The 12,865-nt window shown below is 53.5% G+C and overlaps 1 protein-coding gene across 3 annotated transcripts in view; it reads left to right on the forward strand.

The window, feature by feature from the left end:
* The window catches only part of SHANK2 (SH3 and multiple ankyrin repeat domains 2), a 544,903-nt gene that overhangs the window by 154,322 nt on the left and 377,716 nt on the right, over nucleotides 1-12,865 (forward strand). The window lies entirely within an intron of this gene.

The raw sequence follows: 12,865 nt of genomic DNA on the forward strand, positions 1-12,865 counted from the left end.
GTGTGTGGAGCTGCGGCCCTATTTCAGTTTGCCAGTGCACACTGGCTTCCTTCCAGTTAGACCGAACAGCATCGCTAATGCAGCGATGCCTCCGGGGGGGCGATTCACGCAGGCAGCTTGGGAAAGGCAGCAGAGATGTGGATGCCGTCCACTGCAGCAGCTGTGGGGCAGCCTGGCTTCGTGCTGATCCCGGGAATGGGGAGATCTTGGTAAGAATCTACCGGGAGGGAGCTGGCTTGCCCTCATCCGGTGCCCTCACCCGGCCTGCTATCCTCGGTGAAGGGTGAACGACCCGGTCCAGAGTGGCCGTGGGGTTACATGGTGGAGTGAGAAGCCAGGGTCCTGGCTTTTTTAATCGTGGTAAAATACGTATTACACAAAATGTACCGTCGTAGTCATATCAATGTGTACAATTCAGTGACCTTCAGCACACGCATGATGTGGTAGCATCACTTCTGTGTAGTTAAGAACTTTTTCATCACCCCAAGGAAAACTGTACCCACCGACAGTTCCTCCCCGTTCCTCCCTCCCGCGGACCCTAGGCAACCACTCATCCGCTCTCTTCCCCGTGGACAGGCCTCTTCTGGACATTCCGTGGGGATGGCATCGTACAACAGGTGGTCTTCTGTGTCTGGCTTCGTTCGCTCACCATTATGTTTTCAAGGTCCATCAGTGTTGTAGTGTGTATCGCTGTTTCATCCTTTCTTATGGCTAATATCCCATTTTATAAACATGGGGCTCGTGGAACTTGGAGGCAGCTGGCCAGATGGTTTAGGGTGGAAAAACTTGTTTTTTTGGCTATAACTTTTTCAAAGTTATAGAAATGCTTTCTCATCCTAAACACAGCCCGCTCCGCTCGAACTGAACGTTGAGGTGACTGCGATTCTTTTTATTTGGAAGTAAGTTTTACATCTTATTGAGCTGAGGGAGGTCTTTCATTCAGACCCGGCTTCCACGGGCGACTTGACTAATCCTCTCCTTAGATATGACTAATACAGATGAGCTTGATGCCTTGAGAATGAACCAGTTCAATCCCCAGACTGGGCTGGATGTCTAGCAATCGTCATTAACCACTTTGCTCAGTTCATGAGAACTGACGGGCCTGGATTTTACTCTGAATCCGTGGCTTGAAGATATGTAATGGGAAATGGGTCACGGAAGTGAGTTCCTGCTGTGCTCATGGGTCTATAAAGACTACGGTTTCGCCCCAAAAGCCTGTTCTCTTTCCAGTGGTGATGATGAGGGAGCTGTGGGCTCTTCCCACTTCGTGCTGGGACCCATCTGCCCTTTTGGGCTCAGCAGTGGGTTGGTGGCCTTGGTTTAAATATTTTGTTGCCATTAAATAATATCTTTCTTTGGTCCTTTTTTTTTTTTTTCTTTGAAGTCAGAACGGTGCTTAAATTGCTTAGAGAAGAGCAGCTAATGCCCTTTGATTCATGGTAAAGGCGTAGGTGATAGAAGAGGAGCCATTTCTCCCCTTCTGGGTAGAGGTCTGTAACTGCCACCTGGCGCTCCAGGGGAGTGAGTTGTGCATGGCGTCCAGGACAGAACGTCACTGTCAGTGACCTCCCTGAGTGTCCCCACTCCTGTCCCCTCACCACGGGCAGCGACCGCCTAAGGGCAGGGACACCCCTTCTTCCAGGAGGCCTGGCAGGAAGCGTCGTGCACCCGCCTGGCAGCAAATTCGCACCAGCTCAGACCCAAGGCCATCTGTCTCTATTTTGCTAACGATAATCAATCAAGTGCCCCAAATGATTCAGGAAGACAATTATGCAAACACGCTTGAATAATAGGACTTTGTGCCCTGCAGACACTGGTCATGTAACGGGCGGAACCAAAGCCTGGGATGCCTGCTCTGCACACCCAGCACGGGCTCCGACTGCGTGTGCCGGGAGCTGGTCTCCCCCTCATGTCTCCCCACCTTCTCGTGTTTTCACAGCACAAAGAGACTTAATTCAGTATTCGGAGCCTTGCCTGTAAAATGTCCCCAGCATTCACGGTCCTTCCCTCCCAGTGATGAATCAACACCATTGATTTCGGGGGGAATGATGGCCTGCCCCGCCATTTAACAGGGACCCAGTATGTCCACCTGGGAAGCTTTGATGATATTCAGCTGCTGTTGTGGGCCTGGGCTTTTCTAAGAAACCTTGGAATATTTGACAGACTTCATGTGGCCAAGCTTTGCTTAATGATTTAATCCAAAGGCTGGAGTAGCGACAGCAGGAATCAGGGACTTGAGAGAAATGCAGACTCCCAGGCATCCCCTCAGTCACCCGGAATCTGAAGCTTGGGCGCAGGGCTTCGGGTCCTGTGTTCTCACAAGCCCCCTAGAGACGCTGACATCCACTCAGGTTTGAGAATCAAGAGAGACAGAGGTGAATTTCTGAAGGAACAGGAGGGAGTACTCACAACATTACTTGTGACGATGGTGATGGTGGTGACGATGGTGATGGTGGTGACGGTGACGATGGTGACGGTGGTGATGGTGATGCCGGTGACGGTGGTGACGGTGACGGTGGTGACGGTGGTGATGATGGTGATGGTGGTGACAGTGGTGACGGTGGTGACGGTGGTGACGGTGGTGACGGTGGTGATGATGGTGACGGTGGTGACAGTGGTGACGGTGGTGATGGTGGTGACAGTGGTGACGGTGGTGACAGTGGTGACGGTGGTGACGGTGGTGACGATGGTGACTGAATCAGCCCGGGCCACCATCACAGAGTACCACAGGCTCGGGGGCTTAAACAACAGACATTTATTCCTCACAGTCTGGAGGCTGCAAGTCCAAGGTCAACGTGCTCACAGATCTGGTTTCTGGTGAGGGCTCTCTTCCTGCACCTACTCATTGGTATTTCTTCTGTGCAACATGTAGAAAGATGGAGAGAGAGAGAAAGAGAGAGAGCTTTCTGGTGTTTCTTCCTCTTCTTGTAGGAACAAGAATCTCATCTGATTAGGGTCCCACCCTTATGACTTCATTTAAACTTAATTACGTTTCTAAAGGCCCTATCTACAAATATCGTCACAGTGGGGCTTAGAGCTTCAGCGTATGAATTCTGGGGGAGACAATTCGGTCCATAACATTGATGACGATGTTGGTGGTGCTGATGGTAGTCAGGGTCCTGATGAGCATAGAGATGATGATGAATCTTCCCAGTTGCACAGAATCTTTTTCTAGAAAATATTTATTTGTCTGTTTATTTGGCTGCACTGGGTCCTAGTCGCGGCACATGGGATCTTTTAGTTGCGGCATGTGGGATCTTTTAGTTGCGGCGTGCGTGTGAGATCTAGTTCCCTGACCAGGGATCGAACCCAGGCCTCCTGCGTCGGGATCGTGGCGTCTTAGCCACTGGCCCACCTGGGAAGTCCCCAGTTGCACAGAATCTTAAAGCTCACAGATGCTCTTTTGTGTATTCTCATTTAATGTTCAACAGCCCAACAAGGTAGACATTTTTTTGCCCAGTTTATAGGACACGTGGAATTAGAGATGTTAAGCCTAGGAGTCCTGAATCAGTTAGTGGCCGAGTCTGTGAGCCCCAGGCCTTCTGACCACAGGTCCAGGGCTCTGTGGTCTGGGGTGAGGCAGGCACATCCTTCTGGCCTGTGATTCATCTTGCATCCGGAGATGGAGCGCACAGCATCAGGGATTCCTTGCTTTTTGGATCGCTCAGTCCAAGGGAGCAAACCTGTCCTGGTTCTGAAGATAAAGAGAAATGGGAAGGAAGGAATTCTGCGGAGGTGGAAGGTCTAAGTGAAGGGGGAGTACAGCTGGGGTGGGGGACAGAGGAACGGCCGTCTGCGGGTGGGCTGTGGTGTGTGCTGGGTTAGGCGCCGGTGCGTGAAGGTGCCGTGTAGGTGCGGTTCACGTCAGCAGTTGACTCGGTAAAGGAGATGAGCCTTCCAGGATGCGGTGGGGCCTCATCCCATCAGTCGGAGTCCTTGGGAGCAAAAACTGGGGTTCCCGAGAAGAAGGAATTCTGCCTCCACACTGTAACACGGAGAGCCCGTCTAGGGTTCCCGCCACCGGCCTGCCCCACTATCACATGGGCCAATTCCTTAAAATTAATCTGTGCGTGCGTGCGTGTGTGAGTGCGTGTGTGTGTGTACACATCCGATGGGTCTGTCTCCCTGGAGAGCTCTGGCTGATACCCGGGAGGATTGATCTGAACCCTTCTTGCCCCCAGCAGCTCCATTCCAACGGTGCTTCGTGGGTTTGGAGGTCAGGATTCCAGCCCCTGTGTGTTTGGGGAAGCAGCTCTGCCCCGACACGTGTCACCGTCCACAGCTGCTCATCAGATGTCCAGAAGCAGAGGGAGGAGAGGATGAGGAAGACAGGGAGAGGCAATGAGAGACATTCTGGAAGGTCTAGCGTCCAGTTGTCATACAGGGAGGGGCGTGTGAGGACAAGATGCCGGGGGACAGAGAAGTCCTGGCCGTGGGGTCTTTTTGGTGAACATCGTGCCCGGGTACGCTGGCTGCCGCCCAGGGAACAGGGGCTCTATGGCCCACCGGGCACTCAGTCTTTAACACGCGTCATTCCTGATGCTGGTTCCCATCGTCCCCACTGGATGGAGAGGTGGGTGGACGCCGGGGTCCGCAGCTCGAAGGGTACGGTGAGGGTTGCCCACAGCCCGGGGCCCTGAGTCCTTCCTCCACCGTCACTCTGGATGTAAAAGGAGGAGAGAGGCCAGAGCCAGGATGGAGGGGTTTTAAATTCCTCGGGTCTTAGGCAGTAAATCATGGGGCCGAGGCGGGCGTTGGCAGATGCCCATAAATCCATTTCCTGGAGCCTGTCCCTCTGTGACTGACGCTCTGATGCCCGGGAACTGGCCGAGCCATCGCATGTTCTCTGGGGGCCACTCCACTCACAGGAATGGCCTTGGGTCTCTCCTGAAGTGTCAGATCCCGGCTCCTGTCCTTCAGGTCTATGAGCATCTCCCGGAGCTCTGATGGCGCTCGCTCATCCAGGGCACAGCTGGGGAGGGATGGAGATTCTCTCAGGTCACGCCTGACGCCATGCAATGCAGTGATGCCTTGCGAGTGACCATGTCTCCCCGTCCTTCTCCGTGCGCTCCCAGCCGCTGCTGCTGGGTTGGAAGGCGGCCCAGAGACAAAGGCAGGCTGACACCCTGGGGGCTGTTCGTGTTCCGGATGTTGTACTTTTCCTGGGAAATCGATGGAACCCGCTCAGCAGGCACTTCGAGGCCCTGCGTCCTCCAGTTGTCTTTCTGAACTTCTTTCTTCATTAGTGACTCAACAGTAAGACTTCAGCAGCATTTTGTCGAAATCCACACAGATTGTAGAGCAAGGTCAAGGCGCTGTTGTTCTCTCCTGTGACCTTATGCTTCCCCGTTGCATGTCGTGGGCAGGGTCCCAGGCCTCTCCTGCCGTGCGGCCTTCTGTGCTACAAATGGCGTGAGGTGACATCGCGAAATTGCAGAGTTAACACAAGACTGCATTAAAGGCACAGACACACGCGCGCGCACACGCAGACACGTGGACACACACAGAGACACACGTGTGCGTGCACACATGCGGACATGCACGCGTGCACACACTCAGGCCCTCTGGAGGAGCGCGTCAAGCTCCGGGTTCAGAGGCCGTGACCATGCCTGTAACTCCATCCCTGCCGGGCACACCATGCCTCCTCCCCTCGTCCTCTGAGGCGGTCGCAGGGCCTCCTTCCCCCCCTGCTCAGGGAGACCAGCACCCACGTGACCCCTGCACGCCATCCACGATGGGCCCAAAGACAGATCCCAGCTTGACCTTCAGCTCACCTGGACCCGTGCACCTGGCCTCACGCCTGGGCCACGTGGATGATGTTCTGTGTCTGGGTGGGTGGACCAGCGGGGGGAGGAGCGGGGACTGTGGTGAGGGGGGACCAGAGCCTCACGGGCACCGCCGCCACCAAGTGAAACGGGCACGTCGTGGCAGGTGACCAGAAGAGAAAGCAGGGCTGAGTGAGGGGCCCGAGGACACAGGTGTGAGGCGGTGACACATCTGTGGAGCGGAGGCGGGGCCGCTGTGTGGGCACAGCGTTCCAGGGGGACGGGGCATGAGCAAGGCCAGGGGTCTGGGAAGAGCTTGGCGTGTTCGGGAAGGAGGCGACCCCTGCGGAGGCACGGGCGAGGGCTGCAGGGGCCCCCACGTGGAAGGGCAGTGTTCTGGGCTGAATAACGGCCCCAGAAGATTTAGGTCCTAATCCCCGGAACCTGCAAATGTGACCTTGTACGGCAAGGACTTCACAGAAGGGGTTAAGCATCTTGAGATGGAGGGTTACCCTGGATTATCCGGGAGGACTCGGTGTCATCACAAGGGTCCTTCTAACGGGATATGCACAGAGGAGGCCACGTGAAGATGGAGGCAGAGGCTGGAGGGACACGGCCACAAGCCAAGGAGCACCTGCAGCCCCCAGAAGCTGGGAGAGGCAGGAAAGACCCTCCCCTGGAGCCTCTGGAGGGAGCACGGCCCTTCCCACACCTTGTTTATGGCCCAGTGATACTGATTTTGGACTGTGGTCTCCAGAACTGGATGTGGTGCTGCTGCTTGAAGCCAGTTGTTTGTAGTCATTTGTTCCAGTGGCCCCAGGACACTGACACAAGAGCCCGCTGGTGGTTGTCAAGTTGCGAGCTCACAAGTTCCCACTGCTCAAGTCCCCGGGTGCCCTCCTGCCTGGCCCTGCACCAGGCTCACTCCTTGGTTTCCCTTCTGCCCTCTGTGAAAATTGTCACCAGCTTGGGTGCATCTCTGCTCTTTGCCACCAATGAAAGCTACTAGGAAAGCCACGGTGTGGGAGCTGGGCCATACAGCCACCCGAAGGTGACATCTGCATTGCCCGTGGTGTGTCAAGTCCCATACTGGCCTCTGTGACACGTCCCACAGGCGGGGTGGCTCAGACAGGCGTTTATTACTCACGGTCTCCAGAGGCCGGGGAGGCCAAGGTCAAGGTGCCAGCCCTCTGGTTCCTGACGAGGGCTCTCTTCCTGGCTTGCAGATGGCCGCCTTCTCTCTGTGTCCTCACATGGCCTCTCCACTTTCAAGCCCCCTTCACGTGTGCTCTGTGAGAAGCAGCATTTAAACCCTCACAGGGTGGGTTACGAAATACCAGGTTTCAGCTGAGCCCTTTCCATGAGTGACAGTGAAAAACTATTTTTTTCTGTCCAGCCAGATTCTTTTTGCTTCTTTGCGTGTGTTTCTCTGGTGTGTTTAGAAGCAGCTCGGTGGGGCAGGAGCAGGGCACCGCTGGTACCTGCCTCATGTCTTGGGATCTGCTGACCTTCCACGGGGCAGACCTGACATGCCACGGGCCGGGGCACCCCGCTCTCCCACATTTGCTGGTGGAATGAGCCACAGTCTGCCACCTGCCATCCAGATGGTGGATCTCAACCCAGTGACTTTGTGGCCTGCCCAGAGTTCTTTAAAAACCAAATTCTTTGCCAACATTTAAATATCCAGAAATTTCATATAAACATTCCAATTTCCAGCTCCCGTCGAATAATTAGGAAGCGTGGGCACATGCAGGCAGCCTTTGTGTGTGTTGGCATTTGGCCAGGTTTGGGGAGCACTGCCCCTGGGAAGGTCGCCACTTGCCAACCTGCTGCAGTCCCTACCGCTCCTTACTGCCCGCCCCCGCCCCCTTCCCCTTTGTGGCCTGGCCGATCCCTCTAAGCCCTCCTGCCCGTGATCCCTGCTTAGGGCATGCGGTCGGGGAAGCCATTCATTTTTAAGTAGCTTCTTTAAAAAGTTCTTCTTATTTGGGATTCAGACTCTGTGTTCCCATAGAAACAGGGAAGAGGAAGTCGTGTTTCTAGATTCGGCATAGGAACCTGGGAAACCCGTGTTTTGGCTGATCTACTGTGCTGATCTGTGATGAAGAAGAATCGGTTTTCAAGTTCATTATTGCAGCCAGTACACACGGAGTTCCTGGTTAGAGCCACGCTCCCTTCTAGGTGCTGGGAAATGCATCAATGAACAGCGACGCCCCTGCTCTCACGGAGTGTGCATTAGTCAGACTTATGGTGAACAATTAAACAGATATACAGGGAATGCGTCAGGGCTGCTAACTTACTTGAAGAGAAGCAGAGTGAGCGGGTAGAGACACAGGGGTGTCTCTCTACCAGGCTGTATCATGATGGGATCCTCGCACGACCTCTGATGTTTGAGCAGACGCCAGGAACGAGGGAGGGAGTGGGCCATGCTGATATCTGGGGGACGGGAACTGGCATGTGCAAAGGCCCTGGGGTCAGAGCATGCCTGGCCTGTTTGAGGAGCAGCAAGGAGGCCAGCCAGTGGGGGAGCGGGCAAGTGGAGGCCGGAGAGGCCCCCATGACTCGGAAGGACTTTGGGCTTTACTCTGAGCAAGACGTGCAGCACCCACAGGACAGAAGAAAACTCTAAAATGGGAATCAACCCATCCCATCCGACAGCCCGCCGTGGTCCCATATGAAAAGCAGGGCTGATCTTTACCCTTTGAATGACGTGAGTGAGGGCTGCCCCATGGACTGAACCAGCCAGGGGTCAGGACAGGGAGGTTTTCCTAATTCATTGGTTGGCTGGTTGATTGTGCAACATCGGGGGAGGGGTGGCAAGGTGGAGAGCAAGACTGTGACGGATGTGTCTCGAGGTCAGAATCATGAGGGCCCCGGGGGGCCCTGGGTAGGCGCCTGGTCAGGGGCAGGCGGTGAGTCATCAGAGCTCTTCCCCGGAACCCCTGCACCGCAGCTGAGGTGGGAAACCCAGGTTTCACGAGTTTAAAGTTACGCAGTCTGTCCCCCTAAACAGAGCACTGTGCGGCCAGCCTTGAGACACACCCATTCCGTCCCCGGGCACGTGGGCTGGGCTGGGCCGGGGCCCAGGGAGGTCAGCTGGTAGGTGCTGCTGTCCACGAGCTGAGAAAAGCACGCCCAGTCCCCAGGTAACGTGTGAAGCTCAGGAGGCATGTGGGCACCTGACCCTATTATGTAAAAATGAAGGCGAGACGGTCACCGGTCCACAGCACCAGGATGGGAAAAAAATAGAGGTGAAGAGCATTAGGGAAACCGCCCCGCCTGCCATCAGCGCACAGAGCGAGGAGCCGGCCCGACCTCGGGTCAGGACCCCGGAGACTCTGGGTGTTGGAAGCAAGGCTCCTCTGTGTTGGGGATTGCAGGTAAGGCTGGAAACGGGTGTGTTGGTTGAACCTACTAGGCCCGTATGACCAGGCTCATGGGGACCTCGCTGACCTCACAGCTTCCAACTCACTCCCTTTGCCCTAGACACCCTGGCCCCTGCTGTTCCTCAGGCACGCCAGACACACGCTTGCCCCAGGGCCTTTGCACCTGCTGTCACCTCTGTGAGTAGAACCCCTCCCCCGAGTATCCTGTGCTTCATTCCCCCCCATGAAAGCCCCCGGGGGGCGTCCTCCCACTGGCAAGAGCAACCTACCACATCCAGAGTTTCCATTCTGCATGCAAACGCTTCAAATCAAAAATAGGGACAGACAGCTGAGAATCACCAGCCTTCAGGGAAAACTGCCAACATGAAAGGCAGACACCAAACAAGCAGAAATAAAGATGATGGGTAGAAACTGAGAAACTTAGAGAACGGAAGGGGACTTCAAAAATATATACCCCGGGGGGCTTCCCTGGTGGCACAGTGGTTGAGAGTCCGCCTGCCAATGCAGGGGACATGGGTTCGTGCCCCGGTCCGGGAGGATCCCACATGCCCCGGAGCGGCTGGGCCCGTGAGCCATGGCCGAGGCCATAACAGTGAGAGGCCTGCGTACCACAAAAACAAACAAAAAAAACCCCAAAAAACAAAACAACAACAACAACAAAAATATATATATATATACCCCAGGGACTTCTCTGGTGGTCCAGTGGGTAGGACTCTACGTTCCCAATGCAGGGGGCCCAGGTTCAATCCCTGGTCGGGGAACTAGATCCCACATGCATGCCACAAGTAAGAAGTCTGCACGCCACAACTAAGAGCCCACATGCCGCAACTAAAGATCCCACATGCCACAACGAAGACCCGGCATAGCCAAAATAAATAAATAAATAAAATGTTAAAAAATATATATATATGTGTATGTACCCCATCTCCTCAGTGTGATGAGAGAGGGTAAAGCATTTGTGAAGTGAGGGTTGAAGGGGCTCATGACAAATAATAATGGCTGCTAAGCTATGAGCGTAGCCTTGCTAAAGAGGACCGGAGACGGACGGGAGAACTGAGACGTAAGGTAATCCGGGAGTTGGGAGAGGGTTTGACACCTGAATGACGGAATTTCCAGGGAGAGCAGAAGAAATCAGCAAAGACATCATTCAAGACAACGCCACCGAACAGAAGGACACGAGATTCCCAATTGGAAAAAGGCCCCTGAGCTTCCAGTATCAAATGTGGGCAAGTGTCCACAGCAAGGACAGGGCCCGTGAGAGCCCAGAACTTCGGAACTAAAAATAAAAATGTGATCCTTAAATTTCAAAAAGGGAAAAGCCATTTCCACATGGAGGATCGGGAGTCAGACATTTCAGCAACAGCGTTGAAAGCTCACGGACCGTGAATTTCATCCTCCAGGGCAGACATCACCTGGAAACGAAGGCAGCGGAGAGATGGCCTGACGTGCTTGCAGCTGGAGAGGAGGCCTCTGTCAGAACCTGGTGATCCATTAATTATGGGTCAGTAGAAGAGCAGAGTTTTAAAGGTGGCTGTTATTCATTCAAGGGAGAGAGACCCATACTCGGCTGGCTCTCTCGGCTGCGGGAAAGATGGAGTTAGCCATCCTAATGTAGACACGGGGTGATGATTAACCAAAGCAGGGGACACACCTGTACTGGGCTGTGTGGTTGATGAGCTGAGCCCTCGTCTTCCACAGCAGGATGTCGATAACTAATATTTAAATGGAAAGAAATCAAGACAGCACCAGGAGTGTGCTGTTTAGAAGTAGGCAGCAAAGGACTGAGAAAGCAAGCAATTGTGAACATGGTCTGGGGCGTGTGTGTGTAGGCAGTAGGGATGTGGACAACCGTGTAGAAGGATTTGACTTTTCAGACCATGCATCCAGATGTGTGGCACCTATAGAGGCAAAAATTTGATTTCATTTTTTTAAAGGCAGTCTTTCCTGTTCCCCCTTTCCCCTTACCATGAGCTCACCTTTGCCCGGTGAACTCCTATTCACCCTTCAAAACCAAAGCCCTCTCTCTGCAGGCTGCTCTCCTGCAGCCTTGGGCTGTCCCAGTGGTGCTTTCCTTTTGGTGCCTGTGTTACTTGATATGCACCTGTAACATAATGTATCAGCGTGGACGGTTCCTGCATCAGTCACCCAGCTACACTGTAAAGTTCTTTGAGGAGAGGATGCCCCGTCTCTTCCATCTTTGAAGTCCAAGTGCCCAGCGGCAGATGATGAACACACCTAACTGGAGATGGAATGAGCTGTGACTGGGCAGCTGTCCTTGGTCACCTGTCAGGTAATCCTTGTAATTCCTCACACTGGCCACTAGGTGGCAGCGTTAACCTGGGACGGCTCGGTCCAGGTGTGCAGGTGGGGCAGCCAGGGTGCTGCCGATTTTTTTTTGTAATTGGAGTGTAGTTGATTTACAGTGTTGTGTTAGTTTCAGGTGTACAGCAAAGTGATTCAGTTGTACATACACATATATCCGCTCTTCTTTAGATTCCTTTTCCCATATAGGTCATTACAGAGTACTGAGTAGAGTTCCCTGTGCTGTACAGTAGGTCCTTATTAGTTACCTATTTTATATATAGTAGTGTGTATATGTCAATCCTGATCTACCATTTATCCCTGACCCACTTACCCCCTTGTAACCGGAAGTTTCTTTTCTACATCCATAGCTCTATTTCTGTTTTGTAGATAAGTTCATTTGTACCCTTTTAAAATTTATTTTTATTTATTTATTTATTCTTGGTTGTGTTGGGTCTTCGTTTCTGTGCGAGGGCTTTCTCTAGGTGTGGCGAGCGGGGCCACTCTTCATCGCGGTGCGCGGGCCTCACCGTCTCTTGTTGCGGAGCACAGGCTCCAGACGCGCAGGCTCAGTAGTTGTGGCCCACAGGCTTAGTTGCTCCGCGGCATGTGGGATCTTCCTGGACCGGGGCTCAAACCCGTGTCCCCTGCATCGGCAGGCAGATTCTCAACCACTGCGCCACCAGGGAAGCCCTGTACCCTTTTTTAGATTCCATATAAGTGATATCATATGATATTTGTCTTTCTCTGTTCGACTTACTTCACTCAGTATGACAGCCTCTAGGTCCATCCATGTTGCTGCAAATGGCATTAGTTCATTCTTTTTTTATGGCTGAGTAATATTCCATTGTCTATGTGTACCACATCTTCTTTATCCATTCCTCTGTTGATGGACATTTAGGCTGCTTCCATGTCATGGCTATTGTAAATAGTGCTGCAGTGAACACCGGGGTACAGGATGCTGAAGACAGATGTTTACTATTTCTATCCTGAAGAAACACGTCCTGAATGTCAGTTCTGGAATCGTTCATCAATTTGAAGTGAAGTAGAAATGACCCGGTATCAGTCAGCTCCGGCTGCCGTAAAAGAAGATCACAGATGGGGCAGCTTAAAGAGCAACATTTATTTCTCACAGTTCTGGAGGCTGGAAGTCTGAGATCAAGGTGCCACCCCCTCTGGTTCCTGGTGAGGGCTCTCTTCCTGCCTTGCAGATGGCTGCCTTCTCACTGTGTCCTGGAGAGAGATCGCTGGTGTCCCTTCTTACAAGGGCACTGATCCCATCGTGACCTCCTCCAACCCCCTCCTCCTCCCAAAGGCCCCAGCTCCAAATACATTCCACTGGGCGTTAGGGCCTCAACACAGGAATTTGGGAGTGGGGAGGACACATGCAGTCCTTAAACCCAAACCGCAAGA

Source organism: Neophocaena asiaeorientalis, unplaced genomic scaffold (genome assembly GCF_003031525.2).
Source record: "Neophocaena asiaeorientalis asiaeorientalis breed wild unplaced genomic scaffold, Neophocaena_asiaeorientalis_V1.1 scaffold43, whole genome shotgun sequence".
NCBI classification, from domain to species: Eukaryota; Metazoa; Chordata; class Mammalia; order Artiodactyla; family Phocoenidae; genus Neophocaena; species Neophocaena asiaeorientalis.